Here is a 24,951-nt window from a genome sequence, read left to right as displayed (position 1 = left end):
TGCTACTCTTAGGGATGCTGACTAAATAGAAAGTTCCATAATGCAAAGATGAGACTTCCTTCTCGACTTTTCTCACATCCTTTTTTGAAGAGACACTGGCAAATGAAGATTCATCAGTCAGGATAAACTAAGTTTTGCTGCAATAACAAAAGATCCCCACATATCAGTGATCTCTCTCTCCTGCTCCGTTTCCCCAGGCTGGAGTTTGGGCTACAACTTTGATACATGTCAACTGTATTCTGGGGTCCAAGGTAATAATGATACTTTCATTTAGAAAATCCTACTCTAAAGCTGAAGGAGCCAGGGAGGGGACTGGACCACTCAGGAGGCTGAAGCAAGATCACCATGAGTTATACATAGAAAGACTGTTTTAATCAATCAATCAATCAATCAGTACAGAGGAAGACAAAGGGATTGACAAAACACAGATTGTAGCAACTTTCTAAAGGGGCCTAAAAGCCTGACAATTCTTCTACATAAATTCCAATGGCTAAAACAAGTCCCTTGCTACACCTTGACTCAGATGCACAAGTGCCCCATCATTTGGCTATGAGAGTGCTACATCCTGTGACCAATGGTGACTAGTCCTGTAAGACTCCAGGGAGCCTTAGCTTACTGGAGACCCCCTGAGTGAACCACATGGAGGCAGGATTGATGCAAAAAGCAAGAGGAATTTATTGGTCCAATGCACTGGGGTCATCCCAGACCGGAAGGAGAGGCAGCAACCACCAGCACCAGTTGAGGAGTTTTTATATGGTTTCCAGGGGCAGAAAGGAGCATCAGCAACTAGACCACAATATGATTGGCAGAGCAGTACACCCCTTAAACTGATTGGTCTTTAGGGAATGAGGTGACAAGGACTTCCCTTGTCTGAAGGTGTGCAACAGTCCATCGTCCTGCGGAATGTGTCCCCACCCACAGGTCGGTTCTGTCCTGTCTGAGAAATGTTAATTAGCCTCTCCCTTTTGGAGGGGCAACTGTTTCATGGCCTTCCCAAAGTTCCTAAGCTGACCTTTTCAGTCCCACCCTGGGGAATTATCAGAATGGTTGGCGGTCTGGGAACAGTGAGAAGACTGGGTCAGGGCATGCCTGAAGACGGGACAGCACAATGGTTCTCTTCAAATGTTTTGAGGCTGGACAAGGCCTGTTCTGTGCCAACCTGGAGGCAGCCAGCCTGAAAACCTTACCACAGAGTGGAGGCTGCTGGGTTCTGACCATAGGACTGTCCATAGCGATAGAGCACGTGTGAACTCTGGCTACCTCTCTGGGTCCTGCAAAGACCAGTACAAGAAAACATCTCTATATTTCAGCATTCCCCTTTTCTGCTTGAAAACAAAGGATAGCAGTGAGCTCGTATCCAGGAAGGATGGGAGTGGCTGTCTCCTGGGTGTTCACTGAGTGGTAGTGTTGTGGATGGAGCCCTAGGACAAAGAGAACTAGATAAGCCTCATCCAGGCACTGGTGTCTGTAAGAGAACAGGGTTCCCACCAAACACATTATCTGAGAGGGACCACTGAATAGAAAACCCCAGCCTCCTAAATCTGCCCAGGGCCCTGAGATCTTGAATTCTGGCCAAGGCTATTACTGACCAGCCCTGGGACCCTGGGCAAGGGGCCTTGGCCTGTGTCTTTGAGTGTTTCCAAGTGAGGGCATTGAGCGCTGGCCCTTACCGTGAGAAGGCATTCCAGTGACGCCACCTCCTACTGTGCCTGATGTCTGCAGAGAGGAGCTGCCACATCCATGGCTGCTTTGCTTCCCAGGGTTATCAGTGACAACCTTGTCATGAAGTCATCCAAAGTAACAGAGTCTTTGCAGGCTCCCAGCCTGTGTACTGACCAGCATGGGGCCAGTCTCGAGCTCATCCTAGCCCCGTTAGCTACTAGTCTGAAAGACAATGACCCTAAAACTAAGCAGACTTCTGGAAGCAGTGCCCAAGGAAGAGCTGCAGGTCCTAGTGGACCTCAGCTTCTGTCCCTCACCCACTGTCTCCAACTACAGATCTCTAAGCCTTCATTCTGAGCTCAAGGGTTTCAAGCTTAGGACCTTGCATGACCTTACTGTCACCAGCAATAAAGATGGTATGACCTGGAGCCCTGGGTTGCCCAACCAGCAACTCCCAGGACCTTCCACAAGCACACAACAGGAAATATGACAGCAATGTGGCTGGGACTGTTATCTCTAATGCAAGAGGGAGATACCCCCCTGAGTCCCCTAGGTATGCTGGCATCATGAGGAAGTCCCATGAGGAGAGAAGATGGCTGAAACGTGGGGAAGGGGGAAGAGAATTTGGTAGGTAGAGTCCAGTAGCATACTAGAAAACAAGCCAAGTGTCTCAGGGCAGATCTTGGAAGGCCTTGAATGCTGTTTAAATGGAGTTTAAAGGTTAAGCTGTAGGTCAAGGAGCCTAAGGGAGGTCTTGAACAGAGAGAGATGATAGACATGCCCATTTTGACTTGTGTGGTGCTAGGAATGGACCTGCTATATGAATTCTTGGTCCTCCTGCCTCTGCTTTCTCAGAACTGCATACACAGGCATGAGTCACCATGAAAGGGTTTGGAAGCCTAGATTTCCTGAGTCCCTTTATAGACCCCTGTGCCCCAAGCAAAAGCCCAAGTGGAACCTTCTATTTTCCACTGGTATGAAGTGTCATCAATTAATTCACACCTGTAGGCCATTCTTGTCATCTCCCATGCCTGTGTGCAGTGAAATTTACATGGAAACACTTGTGCCCGAACAAGGCCCACTCCTGTCCTCATCACTTTGGTAGAGACAAAGAATACACCTTGTTCCAAGCCACACCATGTGCAAGGGGCTCACAGAGCCCAAAGCCCCTTACACAGATCTGGGGCTGCCATGGATGATGAGAAACCCTGCTGAAGCCAGCACACCCTGAGTCAACACCAGCTCTCCTGGCAAGCACTGCACAATGTCACTCTAATTAGGAGACAGCATATGGAGGCCGCCAAGGCACTCACAGCAAACCCCTTCCCTCCCTGTCCCAGCTCAGCCTTTTGCAGAATGTGGTCAGCCATTGACCTCCAATAAGGTTATGTGAGGAGGAGGGGATGACAGGCCTGATGCCAAGATCTGACCAGTCAGAGGCCATAGACCAAGAAGCCACTCACGTCTACACATTTCTGAGCATCCACAAGCCTTGACCTGCTTCCCCGGGGCCAAAGCCCCTACGCTTCACCCTACCCTTCAGAGCTGACTCAAGAGCTCTGGCTGGCCCAGCCTGGAGCCAGACCTCAGCAGACAGGCACGCAGAAAGCTCAGTCTTCCAAGCCTTCCCAGGCCCAGCCAGCCCTGCCTTAGGAGTGCACAGTCAGGGCCTATGCCTGCTTAACTTCACTGGAATCCTGACTGCTCACTGCCATTCCAGTGCTCTTTGCATTTTTTAAAGGACACGCCTCTGCCTACCTCCTTGCTCTTGCAGACCTTGAGACCCTGGACATGTCTATGGCTTTCCTTGTGCTGGAGCAAGGCATATGCCGGTTTGCTACCCACCCACCCTGCAAACCTTCCAGTGTGCCACTTGTGTGAGTTGGCTTTTCCTCTGCCCCACCCCCTTGAATGCACATGCATCCTTAAAATGATCAGTACGCCCATGTTTACTCAACCCTGTCCATCAGCACATGTTGGGTTACAGAGTCAGACATCTTTAACATGAGAGGGGCTGTCACTCAGCTCCCAGGCTGCCAGCACCATCAGTGGCACTCCGACTGGGGTGATGGGTTCCACAGCTCTGCAAACCCAGGCTGCCAACACTTTTCTTCAGTCCTCTGACTCTTGAAACCTGAAAGGGTAGAAAGTGGTTCTTCTGTCTCGGATTACAAGGAAACCAGAGTTTCTTCTCATCAGCATGTCGGTGACAGGGGTATGCATGAGTAGAATTATGTCCCCTCCCCAAATTGATTTGTTGGAGTTCTTTAAAAACATCCCCCCATGCTTCAGGATACTATTGAGAAGGTTTTTAAATGGTGGTTGAGGAGCTAGAGAGGTGGCTCAGCATGCGCGCTGCTCTTGCAGAGGATGTCATTCACTCTCCAATACCCGGGTTGGGTGGCTCATAACTGCCTTAACTCCAGATCCAGCGATCTGACACCCTCTTTTTGGCCTCTGAGGGCACCCATACATACATACATGGCATGCATACAGTCACACACACACACACACACGCACACGCACACACACACACACATACACACTAAAAGTTAAACAATGACTGTATTGAGTTACAGTGAGGTCATTTGAATGGGCCTGAAATGAACAGGCCTAGAATCCTGCTGAGCAGAGAGACAAGAACTCAGGCACAGGCATAGGACAGACCTTAGGAAACCATGGATAGACAAGAGGGGCTACACATGAAACCAACCTGACCACCACCACCACCACCACCTTCAATTCAACAGAGTCTCACTCTTCCCACTTCCAAAACTGTGAGAAATAAATGTCTGCAGAGTGAGCTGCTTGGCCTGTGGTGCTTTGTTCTGATGATCCCGGAAAGCAACAATATTCAAAACTCATAATGACCAGAGAGGCAGGTGTGCCAACCAATCAAGAGTTTGTGATGGTTGATGCTGCCAACTTAACAGAAACTACAGCCAGCTAGAAGAGAAACCTCAGTTTCTATATTTGGTTAACTGAGCTGAGAAGATCCTCTCTAAATGCAGCATCATCCCATGGATTGAGGGCTTGTATCAGATAGAAACGAGACAGTGAGCAGAGCACCATCGTTCATCTCCTGCTTCCTGCCTGCTGATGCAGTGTGGCCAGCGGCCTTCCCTTCCTTGCCGTGACAGACTATGTCCCCTCTGATTGTAACACAAAGCAAACCCTTGCTCCCATAAGCTAACACCACAGCAATCAGAAAAGTAACTAATGCCGAGATAAAGAATCCACTGTACCTGTGACCACTGCCTCGGAGACAGCGCCATCTGGGTCCCCGGGTCCCACATCCAAATGCAATGGTCAGGGTAAGTTTACACCCTCTTAATGCCTCATAAAAGAGGCTAAGGGAGTTTCCATAGAGAGCATGAACTATAACAATAAGGTTTTCAATGTACCAGCCATCAGGGAAGAATCTGAACATGCAACAGCTAATGTAGCTAGCTATGTTGGCCGACCCCACCCAGTGCTAAGGAGCTTGCTGCTGGACCATTTAGGGCCCTTCCCTAGCTGCCCCCTATCATTGTGATAAGGGTTATGGCCAAAAACAACTTAGGGAGGAAATGGTTTATTCCAGTTTACAGCTTATAGTCCATCGTCAAGGGAAGGCAGAACAGGTACTGAGACAGAGGCCACAGAGGCACATAGCTTATTCCACAGTGTGCTCATCCTACACAAGACTACTTGCCCAGAGGTGACACCAGCCACTGAGAGCTGGGTTCACCCACATTAATCATTAATCAAGAACAACCACCAAACCCAGACACTATTGTGGATGCCAACAAGAGCCTGATATAGCTGTCTCCTGTGAGGCTATGCCAGTGCCTGACAAATACAGAAGTGGATGCTCACAGCCAACCATTGGACTGAGCACAGGGTCCCCAATGGAGGAGCTAGAGAACGTACCCAAGGAGCTGAAGGGGTTTGCAGCCCCATAGGAGGAACAACAATATGAACTAACCAGTACCCCCAGAGCTCTCTGGGACTAAACCACCAATCAACGAACACACGTGGTGGGACTCATGGCTCTAACTGCATATGTAGCAGAGGATGACCTAGTTGGTCGTCAGTGGAAGGAGAGGCCCTTGGTGCTGTGAAGGCTCTATGCCCCCAGTATAGGGGAATGCCAGGGCCAGGAATGGGAGTGGATGGGTTAAAGAGCAGGGGGAGGAGGGATGGGATAGGAGATTTTCGGAGGGGAAATTAGAAAAGGGGATGACATTTGAAATGTAAATAAAGAAAATATCTAAGGGGGAAAAAAGAAAATAAAATGCCCTACATGCTTGCCTACAGACCAATCTAATGGAGGCATTCTCTGATTGAGGGTTCTGCTTCCAGTACAATTAACCCCTTGCAACCTGACATACAAACATATCATTATTAAACCAAAACTTTTCCTTTTTTTTTTCATCCCCAAGATCTCAACTAAATATCAGAATAAACATTGCTCAACTTTAAAAGTCCCACGGTCTTTAAAACATTTAAACACTAAAAATTCAGTCTCTTTAAATTATCCAACATCTTTAAAAATCCCAAGTCTCTCAACTTTGAGTTTCAGTAAAATTAAAGACAAGTCATATATTTCTTATTCCAAGATGGAGAAGAGGGACACAGTCACAATCAAAGCAAAGCAAAAACAAAGTCTGACGGTGTGCCTGATTCACAGTGCAATTTCTGGGCCCCACTTCCTCATTATCTTCTGGGCTCTAAAGGGCTTGAGCAATCATACTTCTCTGGCTCCACCACTACAATACACACAGTTTATCTTGTAGGCTCAGGCCGGCTCCACTCCATACCTACTGCTGTTCTTGCATCTCTAAGATTCTTTGGTCTCCCCTGCAACCGAGTCTCCACTTTCACCAATGCTTCCTTAGGCCATCTCCTGGGGCTCTGACCCTTCCACATATTAAGCCCCAGCCTCTCTCCATGACCCCTTCAATCCTGGGGCTTCCACTGTGACTGAAGCTGCACCTTCACTCTGGCCTCTCCCGGCCTTTCACAGCTGCTCTTCATGACCCCTTCTATCCTTCAGCCCTTATGCTGCGAAAACCAGTACCAACCTGAGAGACTTACATATTACCAAGCTCAGCTGCCAGCTTGAGACATAGCCTTGGCTCCCTCTGGACCTCAGCTCCTATTTACAGACTCTAAGGAAGTACTTTCCAGATGGCTAATTCGGTGATGCTGGTCTCTATTAATCACAGTCAATTTCTTGGCCCCAGCTAACCAGCACTCATTGTCTCAGTAAAACCGAGGTTTCAGTACAGTCGTGCTGGTCTCTTGTTAATCACAGTTTATTCTCCCAGGTCTCAACTGGTCAGAACTGCAGACATATGTTTGTGGTTTTTTGGTTGGTTAATTGGTTGGTTGGTGTTTTGTTTTGTTTTGTTTTGTTTTTGGCAGAGTATCTCTCTTTTTAAATTATTAATTAGTGTGCATTGTGTTTTGTCTGTGTGAGAGTGCCAGATCCCATGGATCTGGAGTCACAGACAGTTGTGAGCTGCCATAATGGGTGCTGAGAATTGAACTCAGGTCCTTTGGAAAAGCAGTCAGTGCTCTAAATAGTTGAGCATCTCTCCAGCTCTTTTGTAGCCCTGGCTAATTTAGAACTTGCTAGACCAGTCTGGCCTTAAACTCACAAATCTGCCTGCCTCTGCCCTCAAGTGCTGAGATTAAGGGCATGTGGCACCATTCCCAGCCCAGAAACCACATATTCTTAATAGAAAATATCACGTGAATGGCCCCAGTAGAATCTGCAGGACTCTGAAAGTTCATAAGCCAAGACACCGTCGTTGGCTCTCAGCACTCTTATCTCCCAAGCTCCTACAAAACATCCCATTAAGTTTGGAGCACTAATGGATTTTCCAGCCCAAAGTCCTAAACATTTCTCCAGCTCTTCCCAAAACAGTGTGGTTAGGTCTGTCATAGCAATAGCCTACAGACTGATTCCAATTTCTGTCCTGTTTTGCTTCCTAGGACTTTGATAAAGACGACAACTAAAAAACAACTTGGGGAGGGGAGGGTTTGCTTTACCTTAGAGCTTCCAGTCTGCCATGAAGGGAAGCCAGGGCAGGGGCTCATGGGAGGAACAGAAGTAGAGGTGATGGAGTAAACACGCTTACTGCTTTGTTTCCATGGCTTGTTCAGCCTGCTGTTTTTATGCAACCCTGGAGCTCAGGGCTGGTAATGCCCATGGTAGGCCAGGCCCTGCCACCGCAACCATTAAGAAAATACCCACACACACTTGTCTACAGGCTAATATAATGGGATATTTTGTTACCTCTTTCCTAAATGACCCTAGCTTGTATTGTTGACAAAAGCAAACAAACAAAACAAAACAAAACAAAAAATCCTAACCACTACAGGGTCTGTCGTTTTTACATTATTGGTTTAGTTTCATAGTATCAAGGGTTGAACCCATAACTTGTGCATGCTAGGCAAATACTCTACTACTATGCTATAGGACCCCCATTTATACTTCTTTAACAAATGTCCTGCTTGTGATGGGTTGAAGGCATGTCCCCAGACTCATGCCCACCTGGAGCCTGACTCTATCTAGCAATGGGGTTTTTACAGATATAATTGGTCAACTGAAGATCAGGTTACAGTGGATTAGAGCATCATAGGACTCTTAGGGGAGATGGGGACAACATTTGAATATTAAGTGTACTGATAATATTACTATAATGTTTTGAAAGCCATTGAAGTTTGCTGTGTGTGTTTTGTTTTTGTTTGTTTGTTTTTTGTCATTGTTGGTTTTGTTTATTTGTTGCTGTTTAACAGTGTTAGGGATTGAACCCAGCCAGGGCCTCATCCTTGTGTGACAAAGACTATACCCCTGGGCCACAGCCACAGCTCTTGAAATTTGTAGTCTATATGGCAGTCATCCTATATAACAATATATTTTGTCTTGCTTTGTTCTGATTTTTGAGACGGTGTTTTGTGTGGCCCAGGCTAGTCTTAAACTTCCAAGGGTCAAGAATAGCCCTGAACTCCTGACCTCCTAGTCACCACCTCTCAAGTGTTAGGATTACAGGTTATGTGCTACCACATCCAGCTCAAGGTTTTTACAAATATTTTATGTTTGTGTGTGTGTGTGTGTGTGTGTGTGTGTGTGTGTTGTACATAGTGTGTATGCAGTAGCCTACAAAGATGGCCTACCTGCTAGGCTGCACTCTCCTGGGTTACCTCCTCTCTGTGACCTCCATCTCCTTGCCTATAGGAAGGAGAGAGCACATAATTTCTTAGGCCTTCACCAGCTCCTCAGCTATGCAGCTCATGGGGTTCAGGCCTTTGAGCCACATCCCTGGTCCTGAGAACCCATGCTAGGTGCTACCCCAGTGGAAGAGATAACCCTGGGAGGGAAAAGTTCTAGGCTCAGCAGAAGTTCAGGGAAGCCTTTTTTGTCATAGTGAGAAACAGAAGCCAGCTGAGTTTCCAGCAACCTAAGAGCTGTCTGAATTATGACTGCAGCTGGGCCTGCTCCACTGGGGCTATAAACACGAGCACTGTGGGGAAACACTGCTGCTGTGTTGGCCGGAAGGTAGCACCTGGAGATGAGTGGGATGGGGGCTGTGATCACAAACACATGGCTAGTGGGGACCTGGGGTGCTTGGAGAAATGTCAGGGCCGAGAGTATGTCCCCTCTATCATTCAGAGAGCCATTTGTGTTCACCATCATAATAGTATAACAGTGTCTGGATGTACATATAGGTTGGAGAGCCCCCCCCTCAGTGTGTGATCTGTGGGCACAGGTTACCTGCAGGTTGTCACTGTCCCAAGGGGCAGGAAGAATTGAGACTGAGAGCCACTGGGCTAAACCCAGGCTGTCTCTAATGTGGGGTCCCTAGTGGGTAGAGCTTACTTGGGGTAGCTTCCAGGAACCTTGGTGAGCTGGGGTTGTGTATCCCTGCGTGTCCACACTGCAGAGGATCCTCAGCCAGCTTAAGAGGGGCTGATCTGGATCCCGGAGAAACTGAAGCTTTCTCTGTGAACCATGACCTAGACACAGAGCCCATTCTCTCCTGCTCTCCAGCCCTCCTGTGAGGCAGAAAATTGGTAAAGGCTGCAGAAGTTGAGGAGGGTTCATGTTATGCTCTAGCCGGATTCTTCCAGACTTTTCTCGGAGGTAGAACAGTAGCCTCAAAGGGCCAGCAGTATCCTTCCCTCTGGCTGTGCCAGGCCTGGCCCAACTTGGCTCAACTCTCTCCTCCTGTGCTTCAGCAAACCCCAAAGTCAGCTGCACGGGAACCTCAGGCGTCCTATCACCACCGTAGCTTCCCCACCAGTCCACCTAGGCATCCTGAGCATAGGTAGGGATGTATCTCTCTGAGCTTTCTGGTTCTTCATCTGCATTCCATCCTTGGCAGAGGCCAAAAGGAGGAAAGCCCACTCTTCTAACTTACGCACAGGGAAGACTCTCTAGAGGAGGCCATGGCAGAGAGAAGGAGGATGGAGAAAGTAGGAGGGCTGGTTTACATCTGGGCTCTGGCGTGAGAACCCCAGGCTGTCTAGCAACTTCCTGTCCTTACACCCAGCTGTCCTCAGCTACATCTGGCCAGCTGCTGGTGGATTCTAGAGTAGGGAACTATGACCAGGGAAGACCTCAGACAACAGCTGAGAGTGACCCAGGCTCCAGACTTCATTTGAGTTTTACTTGGTGGCAATTGCCTCAGTAGCTACAGTCTTTGGGCTGGGGTGGAGGGGTGTGAAGAGACAGACAGACCAGGATGGCAGAGAAGTGTCACAGAAGGGATAAAGGAGTGAGTCTCCTGAAGTGGGGCAAGGATCTTTCTCACCTTCAAAACCTTGGTCCATCCCATGCTGCTTGGCCCAGCCCAGACCAAATAAGACAAGTCTCATCTACAGATGAAAATACCGTTTGTAGATCTTGTTTTGGATAAAGCTCTATGCAGACTGGTTGTAGTATCAGGCATAGCAGAGACAGAAGGACAGAGTACTAAGAAGGACACACCAACGGAAGTCCATGCAGAATGTTGGCTCTGGCCTCAGACCCTAGAAACGGGATTCCAAGGGCTGGAGCTTCAGCAAAGGCCTCAGCTTCAGATGGATCTAAAAGGGGCCTGGAATGGAAAGGGCAGAGGAAAAAAAACCAATCAAAACAAAACTCCAGGCAGATGCCAGGTGTGGTGGCATGGGCAGGGAGATGGCAAGTCTGAGGATACAAAGCAAGACCCAAACAGAAGAGGAGAATAGGAAGAGAGGGTGGGAGTGGGGATAGAAAGGGGAGAGGGAGGGGGAAGGGAAAGCAGAAGGATGGATGTCACAGAAGCCTAGAGCAGATATCAAACCATTTCCAGTGCAGAGGGCTGTGACAGACGTAGGAAAGCATCCATTTGCCCCACCAAATGGATAGAAAGGGCACCAGTGGCTCAAAGAAAGAATTCTGCCTGAGTCCAGCTTGGTGAACTGATGGGTTTACTTGCGTTGCTCACAAGGACTGTGGGTGAGTCACAGCTACAACACAAGAAGCCCCATCCAACTGTTACTTTTACCTCATCCACTGGCAACTGGGGTCTCAGGACCCTCCATGAGGAAATGGGAATAGGCCTCGCCTCCCAAGGCCTTGTCCAGGTGAGCAGGAGGCCCTGGTGGTGTTCAACACGGAGGAAATTGCTGCAGTACAGCTGGCTAGGTGCCAGGTTCCTGGGGGACCCTCCTTGTTTCTTCTTTTCTGTAATTCTGCAAGGGCTACCACCTCATCTCACTGTGAGGAGGAAACTGAAGCGTTATTACCCTAGTCACTTCTGGGTACCTAAGATTTCTGTATGTTGGGGTACCCTAATTACTGTAACAGACTCCCCAAACCTCTGCAACCAAGAACAGGTGAGTGCGTTTCTCCCGCCCCCCCCCCTCCCCCCGCAGTCCAGACCGGGTCCAAGCAGTTACCCAGGAATCCAGGATCCACTTCCCTGGTGCTGTTGTTTTAAGCCTGTGGCCTTTAAGGACCCAGAGCAAGGGAAATGAAGGGGACTGTGCGTGCAAGACTTTTATCTGTCAGGTAGAAGGGGCATGTGTCTTGCTGGTCCCTCTTTACCTGCTGACTCATTCCCAGATGAAGGCAACACAGGAAGGGACCCCCCACAGTGCCAGGACCTGAGCCTAAAGCTACTTCTGGTCTGCATAGGAGGACTGGGCAGAGACTGCTAGGCTTGTGCCTGGCCTTCATCATATGGGCAGTAAGGAGCTGTAATCAGGCTATAATCTAGGAAGTGCCTGGGGCAAGGCTGGGCTGCAAGGAGATAAGGCTGCAGGGGAGGACATTGGGGACGTAGGACAAGGGCTCCCAGGCTGTCCCCCCCCCCCGTTCCCCCCCCCCCCCCGTGACTCCACAGAGTACCTCCAGCCTGCTGCAGAATTCATCCTCTTCCATCCTGTCCATCCCAAGAGCTCCACCCTCACCTTCTCTGCAGGGGCACTAGGAAGGACCTCAGCCCACCCAGGGAATAGCTGAGGGAGCCACTGGCACAAAGGACAATGGACCAGTGTAATTCAATTGGCGGTGTCTGGAAGCCACCTGGGCAGAAGACCAATAGATAATACCATTTGCTCATGGAAGGCATAGAGGACATCACCGAAGCCCTGCAGGAACAATTAGCTCAGGAAGTATGGCCTACAGAGAAGCCACTGCCCAGCAGCCATCACCAGCAGTCTCCTCAGGGAAGGGCCCTGTAGACTGAGACCCAGTAAGGACATTAGCAGAGCCATTTGAGAGACTAGGAGGCTGTCAGCTTCCTAAATCAGAAACACTCCCAGAAACTGGAGAATCCAGACCCAGGAGCTTATGTGTTGCTTTTGGAGTCACGTCTATGCCATCAGGATTCTCATACATTAAGAACATGATTGGGGAGGCTGAACAAGGATCTTGTGGTAGAACCTGTACTTAGCATGCACAAGCCCCAGGAGCCTCTATTCAATCCCTAGCATCGCACCACCACCACCATCACCAAAAAAAAAAAAAAAAAAAAAAAAAAGCAGCCTGATAGGTCTTCACAAGACTCGGTCTTCACAAGACTCAGTGTACTAGCACCATACAGAGGTGCATCCCACTGCTGGGTATATACCCAGAAGAAAGAAGGATGAACCTGGAGGACAATAATGCTAAGTGAGAGAAACCAGACCCAAATGGCCACTTCCATTAAATCTTCCTGCGAGGTAAATCCAGAGACAGAAAGTGGATTCAAGGCTGCTGGAGATGGGGGAGGAAAGTGTAGAAGCTTCGTGAGAGCATCTTCTGGTGCTGAAAGCATTTTAGAGTGAGCCAGTGGAGGAGGTTGCACAATTTGGGACAGCACCATCCACTGGCTGTGCATGTGTGTGTGTGTGTGTGTGTGTGTGTGTGTGTGTGTGCACGTGCAAGTGCCTCTCTGTGTATGCATGTGTGATATGTGTGTGTATGTGATTGCCTCTGTGTGTATGATATATGCATGTGTGTGTGTGAGAGAGATGTGCATGTTTATGTGTATGTGCACATGTGTGTGTGATATATGCATGTATGTGAGAGAGATGTGAGTGTGTGTGTGTGCATGTGCCTCTGTGTGTGCATGTGCATGAGAGAGATGGAGAGGGAGATATGCATGTGTTCACACCTGTGCTGGTACTTGTAAACACACACCATTGAGTATGTTCCTCTCCTGGTCTCCACCTTGTTATTTGAAACAAGGTCTCTTCCAGAATGTGGAGCTCACAGTTTCAACAAGGCTGGCTGGCCAGTGAGCTCCCAGGATCCACTGGACTGCACCCAACCAGAGCTGCATTACAGACACACCCACAGCCACACCAGGCTTTTATGTGGGTGCTTGGGGTCCGAACTGGGATTTTTACACTTGCACGGCAAACACTTTCTCCACTGAGTTATCTCTCCAGTACAAATTATATATTTTAAATGGTTAATTTCATGTTATGTTAATTTATGCCAATAGAAAATACATTTCCTTACCAACAGCTCATAGGATGGTAAACTACCACAAATCAATAATGTGAGAACACAATTTTTAAAAATGGGTTAAAGATTTGGCCAGGTCCTAGCCCAGGAAAGTGCAAATTAAAACTCACTGGATGGTTCTTGTTTTTAAAAATAAACAGAGAATCGCTTGCAACAGCTGCTCACTGCTGGAGAGAATGCGGTGTTAGCACAGCTGCCCAGCCTTGTGGCCCACATCTGTAATCCTAACACTGTGGAAGCTAATGTAGGAGGACTGCCACAAATCGGGAGCCAGCCGAGGCTCTGCACCAAGGCTGCCTCCGAAACACAACAGAGGGCCGGAGAGATGGCTCAGTGGTCAAGAGCACTTACTGCTCTTACAGAGGACCCGAGTTTTATTTCCCAGCAACCATACTGAGAGGCTCACAACCACCTAGAACTGAAGTTGGCTGGGGAGGGGGCAGACGCCTCTGGCCTCCATAGGCACCTGCACGCACACATACCTAACCACACACATACACTGTGGAGGTTTGAAAAAGAATAGCGGCCATAGGATTTTATATTTATATGCTTAAGGAGTGACACTATTTGAAAGGATTAGGAGATGTGGCCTTATTGGAAGTGTGTCACTGGGGGGTGGACTTTGAGGTTTCAAGGGTCCAACCCAGGCCCAATGTCTCTCTCTCTTCCTGCTGCTGTGGATCCAGCTGTAGAACTCTCAGCTACATCTCCGACACCATGTCTGTATTCTACCACGCTTCCTGTCATGACAAGAATGGGCTAAACCTTTAAAACCGTAAGCAAGCCCCAGTTAAATGCTTTCTTTCATAAGAGTTGCTGTAGTCATGGTATCATACACATAATTGAAGACAAAAGAAAATCTTTTAAAACTGAATGTGTTTTAAAAAGTAAGAAGTACTGTTAGTGTGGGAAATGGAAGCAGTGGCTACTCAAAAATTAAAAATAAAGCAAGAGTAGTGGTGCACACCTGTAAGCACAACATTAGGGGGAAGGATCTGGAATCCAAGCCCATCCTCGGCTACACCGTGAGTTCAAAGTCAGCCTGGGCTATATGAGACCTTATCTAAGTAAATAAAACTTAATAAAGAAAAAAATTGAAGCAAAATATGAATCAGCAATTTCACTTTTTGGTATTTGCTCATAAAACAGGATGGAGGGGCAGTGAAAGGTACTTAGGGAATTAGGTAAAGAGCAAACAACCAAGTGTGAGCTTCTTGGGAGAGTTAGTGAGGTGTCTTAGCAGTTAGCATATATACTGCTTTGCTGGCTTTCAAGTTCCATCTAAAAAGTTGCTAAGAAATTTGTTTTCCTCTTTCTCTCCTTTAAAAAGTCATTTTTATCCAGGCAATCATGGCACACACCTTTGATTCCAACACTCAGGAGGCAGAGGCAGGCAGATATCTGAGTTCAAATCCAGCCTGGTCAACAGAGTGAGTTCCAGGACAGCCAAAGCTACACAGAGAGACCCTGTCTTGGAAAAAAAAAATGTTTAATTATGTACATGTGTTGGGGCATATGTTCGGGAATCAGGTGCCCATGGAGGCCAGAAGAGTGCACCAGGTCCTCTGAAGGTAGTGGTTGTGAGCCTGCATGTGGGTGCTGGAAACTGAACGGGGGCCTTCTGCAAAAGCATTAGTACTCTTAACTGCTGAGCCATCTCTACATCTCTCCTTCCATTTTGATAAATGACACTGTAGAGTAACTCTGGGAATTTACAATCTGGCAATGTAAAAGCAGGAGCCAGCAGGGTTGTGTGAGGGAGTAGGACTTAACCTTGTACTGTAAATGCTGTGTCTGTGAGATTGCTAGAAAACCATGGGCTTTCAGCTAGGAACAGATGAAGGGCACATGCACTTAGACCTCATGTGTGATTCATGCTGTTTTTAATGTGCTTATTTGAAATACCTCTATATAAATGGAATCTGGTCCCAATGTTAGCTGATGCTGTGAACTGAGTCTTTCAGCTGGTGAGAGACTTCAGTCAGACCAAAGACAGGGGCCTCGTTCCCATAGCCCATCCTAACTTTCTATCCTACCCCACCACCTTCACAGCAGCATGGTTCAAGTCAGAAGGCAGAATCAGTTCTTTCAGTGGGCTAATGAGCAGGGAAACAAACATGCAAGAGAACGTTATTCCAACATTGAAAAGACAGCATGGTCATAGTGCAGACGAACCACCCAGTGAAATAAGCTGATTACGAGAAAACAAATGCTGTATGACTTTACTTACATCGAGTTCCTGAAGTAGTGGGGATGGTGGGGATGGAAGGGATGGGAGCCAGTATTTGATGGCTAACATTTCAGTTTTGCAAATAGAAAAGGTGTCTGAAGATGGACATTATTAGAAGATGACACGTTGCCAGGCAGCGATGGTACACACCTTTAATCCCAGCACCCAGGTGCAGATCTCTGAGTTTGAGGCCAGTCTGTTCTATAGAGTGAGTTCCAGACCAGCCAGGGCTACACAGAATTATCTTGAAGAACAAAACAGAGCACAGAAAAAAAGGATGGTACATTAGTCTGTTTAATATTGTTGATTATTTAAACATTTTAAGATAGAGGGATTTGTAGTCTGGGGATGGATATAGATTGATTCTTAGAGCTCAGCTAGTCTAGCCATACCATTAGCTCTGGGTTCAGTGGGAGAGCAGGTCTCAAAGATGGAGAGCCATGCATTACATAGACCACTGGCCTCTCTATATGAACACACACACACGTGCAAATGAACACATACATACATATGCATGTGAGTACATACATACACACGGAAATAGTTAAGATAATGTTGTTTTACAGTGAAAACAATTGAAAAGTATCTTCCCTGCCACAAAAGATATTAAACATACCTCCAAACTAGGTAATGACAAAAGGAACGGTTAACACGGAGAAGGACGAGGAGCTACTAAAACTCACACCCTGCCAAGGAAGTGTTAATTGAGAAAATAATTCTGGAAAACCAGAAATATCTACTAAAAGTAAACATCCACCTGTTTTATGACTGAGTAATTTCACTTCTGTGCATTTACCCAAAAGAACTAAGTATGTGTGTCTCTAAAAGGTATATCAACAGGCATAAATACTGACTTTATTCATAGTTGCCCCAAACCAGAAGTAATACAAATGTCCATCAATAGAGGATGGATAAATTGTGGTATGTCTATACAATGAAATACTATTCAGAATGAACAACAATTAATTAATACTGATACAATATGAGTAACTCATCCAGTTAGAATAGTGAAAGAGCCGGACGTGGTGGCGCATGCCTTTAGTCCCAGTACTCGGGAGGCAGAGGCAGGCAGATCTCTGAGTTTGAGGCCAGCCTGGTCTACAGAGTGAGTTCCAGGACAGCCAGGACTACACAGAGAAACCCTGTCTCGGAAAGGAAAAAAAAAAAAAAAGAATAGTGAAAGAAAGGAAGCCATATTCAAAGAGTATGTTTGTATTTTTGTGTCTAAAGTTCTACAACAGGCAAAAGTAATCAGAGGTGAGAGATGTCAGAATGATGTTCCCTCTATGAACATATTAGTGAGTTTTGTTCTGTAATAAAGTAATAAATACCATGACCCAGAGTAACTTAAGAATTTGTCTTAAGGTTCAAGAGGACTAGATGTCCAGAATGGTGGGGAAGGCACGGAAGTGGGAGCAAGAAGCAGAAAGAGCAAACCAAGACTGAAGCCATACATTCTCAAAGCCTTGTGGGCATACTTCCTCCAGCAAGGCCCCTGGCCCTGAAAGTTCCATAACCTCGCCAAAGAGCACGACCCATAGGTGACCACGAGTTCAGACACATGCTCCTGAGGGGGCATTTCTCATTCACACCACCACAATGGGAAATTAACTCAACCTAGCCATAGCCAGCCAGGACTATAGAGAGACCCTGTCTCCAAAAAGAAGAAAACGGAGGGGGAGGAGGAAGGAAGAAGAAATAAGGAGGAAGAAGGTGGGAGAAAGGAAAGGCAGAGAAGAGAGAGAGGGGAGAAAATGGTGATTCTACCCAGCATTCCCCTCTCTCTGGTTCATGACTTGCCATAACGTATGTATGTTATGTCAGTACTCTGTTCTACCATGTCCTCCTCCTCACCATGACAGACATAAACTTCCCTAAGTTACTTCTGTCAAAATGTGGGCACCGCTGCATGCAAGTAACTAATACACGGATGCTGTGTCTTTTCAAAGTCCTAGTGGGACCCAGAAAGACAGAAGAGGGTCCCTCTGACACCACACAGATGGGTAAGGCCAGCCACCTTAGAGGACATAGGAAGGAAGCTGAGTGCTTAGCATAGCGCCTGGCTTACCAGGTCACAGACTCTGGGGTATTAGAACCAACAAAGTCCAGGGGTACGGGAAGCACCTGAGGCCCTGATGTGTATACCCTCATCACCTGAGATACAGGAGTTTCATGAAAGGCCTTAGGTAACTGGAGAGCCACCTGCTTTCTTCCAAGTGGGCAGAAAGACCTACAAAGACAAGGGGCCATGTGGCTAGCCAGAGCAGGCCAGGCCTCTGCCCCTTGACCTCCTAGCTTGGCCACTGGCCCTGATCAGCCTCTGTACCTGCAGCCTCTAGAGAGGGATAGGGCTCATATCTGAGGCCATCATTACTCTAGGCCCTGAGAAGGGTTGACAGCCAGGTAGCAGCCCCACCCTGCCCAAGGTATCACCAAGCCAAGATTGTCCTCAGTAGCAAGGAGGGAGAGGGAGAGCAGAGAGTAAGACCTGGAGTCTGTGGTCCCTACCCTCCCTAGTGTCCCTGGCTTGGAAGAGGCTTCTGTCCATGAGTCTTGGCTGTTAAAAATAACTGGCCCCTTCATCATCCCGACAGCAGCACTTCTGGGACAATGTGTTCCGAGGCCTGGGCTGCTCTCTAGGGACTGTGTAACAGGCAAGAAGATCTAGGGACACTCAGCAGAAGGCAGACCCCACCAGGCTTCCCAGCCACACCTCCACCCTCTTTCTTGCTCTTCCTGGGTGCCGTGTCAGCAGCAGGAGCCCTGGGTTGCTGGGGCTACCAGGGGATACTGCTGCTGTAGAATTTGTAGGATTTTCTTAATGACCTGGAACCTGAGAAAGAAGACACATGGCCTCTTCTCCATGGTCCCCAAACTGGCCTAAACTGGAACCACAGGGACATTACAGAGGGTCTCTCAGATGCAGCACTGAAGGTTAAAAGGCAGAGAGGGGTTGGTTTTAAATCCTAGCACTGCCTTGACTCCAGTGTGATCTTGAGGAAGTGACTTAACCTTCCTGCGCCCCAGTTCCCACACTGGTGGAACAGATAGGTGTTCAGGGCCCAGCAGGCTAGATTGCTCCACATGCTGCTAAACGCACTGTCTGATGCAGGGTGAGCACTCTGTAAACAGTGTTGCTATGATGACAGCACCATGGTTATGGAGATCAGCGATGGGATGGAATTTCAAATCCTGCCTCCTCGATTGGCCAGCTGTGTGGCTTCGAGTGAGTTGTTTGACCTTTCTGATCCCTAATTTCCTAGCCTGCAAAAATGGAATTTTGCCATTCACCTCCTGGAGCCTTGGCAGGCTTCCTCAGTCAGTGCCCTTAAGGAACAGAGTCAGCACCAGGGAACTGTGCAAGGCCCCTTAGGATCATCAGAGCTGAGGCTACGTGGGGTTGTACCGGTGCTTCAACTGCTGTAAGGGCAGCCAGCGGCTTGGGCCACATTTCTTCAGGCCTTTCTGTCTTCCCGGTCACACATGGATGTGTATATGTATGCGCACATACATGTGTATACACGCACATGTGTGTGCATCCCATAATAGCTGGAGGCCCTCCCATTCCCACCACCCACTTTCCTGTTACCCTGCTGTGCCCATGAATGGGAAACAGGCAACAGAGCAAGAGAGAATCTGGCTCAGAGTCCAGAGAGAGGGGGAAGAGGAAGGTGGGGGAGGGGAGAGTTCTGGACACAGTGAGAAAAGATAGACGTGACTAAGCTTCCCTGAGAAATGAGGAAGACGGGAATGACCCAGTCAAGAGACCCAAATAGGAAGAAGGGTTTGCTAGGGGACCCTGAGGTGCTGCAGGGACAGTGATGGAGTCTGGGGAGCCAGAGGCAGCCTGATCCCCCTGCAAAGCAGGGCTTTTATCTGAGGATGGGAAATGTGTCGTCATGACAACAGCTGTCACATGTAGGGTAATGACTGGTGAATAATACAGGGAAGAGGTGGCAAGACTGGAGTTAACCAGAGCCCAGGGGTGGGGTTTGGAGACAGCCTGCTTCCCACCTTGTCCCATTTCAGACCCAGCCTCCACTTAGTCAGGACATCCCCAACCCAAGGTTCGACCCTAGTGTTGCCCTTCTGAACCCCAGCCCCAGGCTGTGCTGTCTTCTCCACATCCTGCCTAGGGATGGCAACTGAGCCAGATGCAGCGTCCAGACAGACATATCTGAACCAAGCTCCTCATATTCTTTATGGTGGCCCTCAGGGTAAAGGTACCGCAGCCACCTCATGTCTCAAATACTAGCACAAGAGTCACGCTGAGTAACTCCTCTGAGGTCACAGAGCAAGCCAGCTAAGAAATGAGCACAGCTCCAACACTCTGCTCAGCCCCAACCCAGTAGCTTCCAGAGCTAAGGCTGTTCCCAGGAAAGACTAGAGACAGGCTGGCCTTGAACCCATGCACCAACAGCAAGGAGTCAAAGATCAAACTTTCTGGTAAAAAGAACAAAAGCTAAGAATGTTTTACACTGGCTATCAGCCGTGGTACCATTCTGTCCTTTGAGACCTTTGCTTCTATTGCAACTCACTCAATCAGGAGCGTATATGTAGGTGGACTTGTTTTGGGCTGTTTATTAGGTTCTTTTTCCTACCTCCCTGCACCACCCCTATTCCCTTCCAACCTCCAACACTAGGTAGGAGAGAAAGGTTAGAAAGGTTAGAAGCACCAATATCATTAGACTACTTCCTGCTGATTAGGGGCATCGAGTTCCCTTGGGCAAGTTTGATCTTCATCAGAATATCTCCCAACCATCAAGCAAGCAGCAACAACCAGCGGTAACCTCCCCACCTCTTCGGGCATTGGCATTTTATACCCTCTAAAGAGTCCCCAGAATTCCAAACATAAACTATCCTCAAATTGGCAGAATCACGACCCTACCATAGCATGAGACAAATCATAGCCAGCTGCTGTGGATGATCTGAAGCAGGCCCATGTCCCACACCTGAGACTGAAACAAACATACTCTCACTACACATACATACAGAGTAACTATGGACCAAAGCTCAGATTACTGGGGTCTTTTAAGTCTGTGAGTTTGGGACCTTGGAGGTCCTAGCTGCCTTCCAGCTTGGGTAGCTCCAGGCCTAAGCTGTGGAATCTATAGACATCCTTTTCTCCTCCATCCTCTGGGTTATTGGTCTCCCATGCAAATAGCCTCAGGGACACTGGCATGGGGTGGCCAGGTCAAAGGGCAGTGAAATGCTGAAGTGCTGAGGCCAGCAGGGTGGGGTAAAAGCAGCAGGGACCAGACACGGCCTCTACAGGAGGCCATGTCTGTGAGTGAATCCCAGTGTCCGGAAGGATGAGGTTCTGCAGGCCACAGGCCTGAATCCCATGCCTAGAGCTCAGAACTCTGCCTGACTGGCGTCAGGGTGACGGCCAAGGGAAGCTCTTCACACCCGGAGGCCCATCCCTAGGGAGCTTCCTTAAGGATGGGGCTCAGACCCCTGTGACTCCCTAAAATTATCCTAGGAAGGTTGCCAGCAGTGGGGCGGGCCCAGTGGAAGGAGGAAAGAGCCTGGGTGGGGGCTTCCAAACATATGAGAGAGAGACAGAGACAGAGAGACAGAGGAGAGACAGAGATTGTGATTACTAAGCTAAAACTATATTTAGGAAGACAGGGGTGAGGAAATACAAGGCTTCTCGAGTTCGTCAATAGATGTTGTTAAACATGAAGAGGAAAGGAGAAAAGATAGGGAGTTGGCAACAGACCTCTCAGCTGGTCGCCTTCAGTCCTGTTCCCCTCATGTTCCCTGCTGCTGAAGGTGACAAGGAGGAGCTCTGCTCACCCAAAGGCTCTCTCACATCTCCAGACCAGCTGCAGTCAGAGACAATAGGAGCTGGCTTGCACCTGAGAGGGCCTGCCCACACTTCCTCACTGAGGACCCAGGGCAGCCAGTAACCCCAACCTACCTCCAGGGGTCTCCACTCAGCGGAGGCTCACTAAGCACTGAGACAGAAGGCCAGAAAGCAGGGCACAGGGAAAGGGGGCTCTCTGTTGCAGATAACCTGGGGATGGGCTTGGGAGAGCTGAGGTGCTGAGGAAGAAGAAGACAGAGTAAAAGAAGCTGGGGTTTTGTGGCCAGAGCCTGGCATGCAGCCAAGGAGAGTAAGCAGTAGGCACGCTCACTATGATAGACATCTGCTGCGTGCCCACAGATCTGTGCCAGTTGCTGCTGACCAGCTGCCTGACCCCTCCTCTAGGGTGATGTGTGAAGAGACACTGCCACTAACGGCATCGAGCACATGGAGATTTAAGCCAAACACGGGAGCATGTGGCCTGAGCCAAGTCCCTGAACACCAACCCCCTCTACTGTGGGCATTTCCAAAAGGTGCCAAAGGACCCAAGGTAAGGTCTTGGGAACCGAATCTCTCTCACCTTCCCTGATGAATTATTCTCTTCTCCATATATATATGTATATATATGGAGCATAGAATATATATATACACATATATATAGCATAGAATATATATATGCATATATATATGAACATGAGAGAGAGAGAGAGAGAGAGAGAGAGAGAGAGAGATGAGAGATGAGAGATATACCTCAGATAATTCCCCAGGGACTGTGCCTGTAGGGAGACTGAGAACACCAAAGATCCCACAAAACTCAATGACTTGCACTAGACCACAGAACAACAGACTAAGAGATATGGGGTCAGGAAAGAAGATAAACAAACAAGCTTGCTGGCCGCCTTTGCAGAGACACTCTCCTCCCTCCCCGGCTCCTCTTCCTGTCTGCCTCCATAGTCCATCTCATCCAAGAGCCCCCTCCCAACACATTCTTCCCTACTTCCGGGAGACAAGAGCTCCTGACATCCCAACATACTTTTAGTCCACTGCTTCTGGAGCTGAGCCACTGCTAAGCCTCACCCTGCCCTGTCTCCTGCTCCTAGAGGGAGCAAGCCCACTCTAAGAGCCTGGCTACCATGTCCCCAGCTCCACCACCAGACTCTCCTGCCTCCAACACCATCTTCCTGTCACTCTCCCTCCCACCTGAAGCTCACATCCTACAGGTACCAACTCGGCCCTGCCTTCCTCCAAGTGTGCCCCACTGAGGCAGAGCTCCAAAGCCTTGGCACTGCTGATACCCCATGCCTCCACTGTTGGGGCACAAGGGAATGTTGGCTCCCTCCATGGTACATTAGGCCAGTATCAAGTTGAGTACACTGGGGACCCTCAAGCACAAAGGGATCCAGGCCTCCATGTAGATACAATTCCTGACTAATCAAATGGCTCTGAGCCAGCTGTCCGTGCTGTAACTACAGGCAGGAGGAGGACTGGGGACACAGGTCTTCAGCAAGCCGCCACCAGCCCCAAGCTGCACAGTGCACCATGGCGGCAGGAAGCTGAGCTGTGCAGGGACTTGGGTGCTCACCCTCTGCTTGACCCACTCAGCAGACATGATGTTTGCTTCTTGCTCAAATCCATCTCTGGAGGCTTCACCTGTTCCCCATCCCTGGGAGGAATTTTCACAAATATGGCTTCTTCTCAGGGTCTCCTATGGAAGTGTTGGGAGAACTGAAGGCCCTGAAGGGCATGGGAACCCCACAGGAAGACCAACAGAGTCAACTAACCTGGATGTCTGGGAGCTCTCAGAGACTGAGCCACTAACTAAAGAACACACACAGGAGCTGGAATGAGGCCCCGGCACATATGCAGCAGATATGCAGCTCCGTCCCTGCATGGGCCCCTAACAACTGGAGCAGAAGCTCTAACGCTGTAGCATGACTGTGGTATCTTTTCCCCAACAGGGATACCTTGTCTGGCCTCAGTGGGACAGAATGTACCTAATCTGGCAGACTTGATGTGCCAAGGTTGGGGGATACCCAGGGAGCCCCCACCCTCTCAGAGGAGAAAGAAAGAGGGGGAGTGTCTCATGGGGGGAGGGGGACCAGGAGAAAGACAGTTCTTGAGATGTAAATAAATAAAAAAACCAATATGGCTTCCTCCATCTAACCACCCTTACAGGGATATTTTGGCACTCCAAGAGACAATCTGAGGAACATCCCTCAGGACTCACACAGTAAACAGGATTACAAATATTCTCGGAGCACATTGCTGAGGATACTGGATTTTGAGGATGAGGACCTGAGGACTGGCTCGTGGCTAGGGATCCCCAGGTAGAGGAGGGAACGCGGTTAGGATTCCCCCTCTGAAGGGGATCAAAGCTCACCTCGACAACGCAGATGGTCAGACCCTCAGAAGCTGATTGTGCATGAGGTCTGGTGCCTCTGCAGCCATCCTTACCTCATGTCTAGCTTCCTGAGAGGATGAGACGGCCCAAGGTTTCCCTTCTTAACTCTGGCCCAGGTCTAGGGTTGCAGACCCAAGAGCTCCACCTTCATAAGTGCCCACCCTGCTGCCTGCCTTGTTCTGGGCTGCCAGCCCTTCCCCAGACTGCCTGCCCGGTCTTCTGCCTCAAACCTCTGCTCCCTCTGATGGCTTTCTCGTGATCTTGGGGATATCTGGTAGATCCTTGCTGCAGCAGCAATGTAGGGATCCTAAAAGCTCTGGGGGTCAATTCCCCTCTCTGCTCCAACTGGCTTGTTCATACCACAATGGACTTGACTTCCCTTTCTCCAATGCCCATGAGGTGAGGTTGGGGTTCCCCACAGAACTCAGGGACAAACCAGTTTTATCTTTCACTCCATCAATCATTTGCAAGAGGTCTGCCTGGATCTTAATGCAGTTTTGTCTGTGTTCACAGAGAAAGTTTGGTGATCTATTACTGATGTCTATCATGGGCCTGGTATGGGGTCGGGGGTCAGAGACTCTGATGGAGCACATTAGATCGTTCTCTGAGAACCTTCTGATCCCTCACATTGGAGAGAACCTGCTGGAATTGTATGTGGGGGTGGGAAGGCTTTGGAGTCACAGAATCAATGGTGAGGGACGACAGTTGGGACAGATGGACACGGACTATTCTGGAAGAGTCACCTCCCAGGACACAGAATCTACCCTCCTCTCATCAGGTTGCTGAGCAGAGGATTCTGTCAGCTCACCTTGCAGAGGATCTGGGGTTCCAGAGTAGCACGGTGACTCTGCCGTTTGCATCCCCATACCCTCTAAGGA

General features: G+C 48.8%; 1 long non-coding RNA gene across 2 annotated transcripts; it reads right to left on the bottom strand.

Moving 5' to 3' along the window:
* Positions 1–350: 350 nt before the first annotated feature.
* Gm39923 lies at positions 351–23,475 on the bottom strand. Of its 2 annotated transcripts, none has more exons than XR_003953901.1 (2): positions 23,255–23,475; positions 351–3,796 (listed from the first exon to the last, which is right to left on the bottom strand). It is a non-coding gene; the product is annotated as a predicted gene, 39923 (long non-coding RNA). The 2 variants fall into 2 exon arrangements; XR_003953900.1 differs by lacking the exon at positions 351–3,796 and adding an exon at positions 15,829–21,911.
* Between the last annotated feature and the right edge of the window lie 1,476 nt (positions 23,476–24,951).

This window comes from Mus musculus, chromosome 2, assembly GCF_000001635.26.
Source record: "Mus musculus strain C57BL/6J chromosome 2, GRCm38.p6 C57BL/6J".
In the NCBI taxonomy this organism is placed as follows: Eukaryota; Metazoa; Chordata; class Mammalia; order Rodentia; family Muridae; genus Mus; species Mus musculus.
Note: the sequence above shows the minus strand (reverse complement) of the source record. Positions and strands in the feature narration are given on the sequence as shown.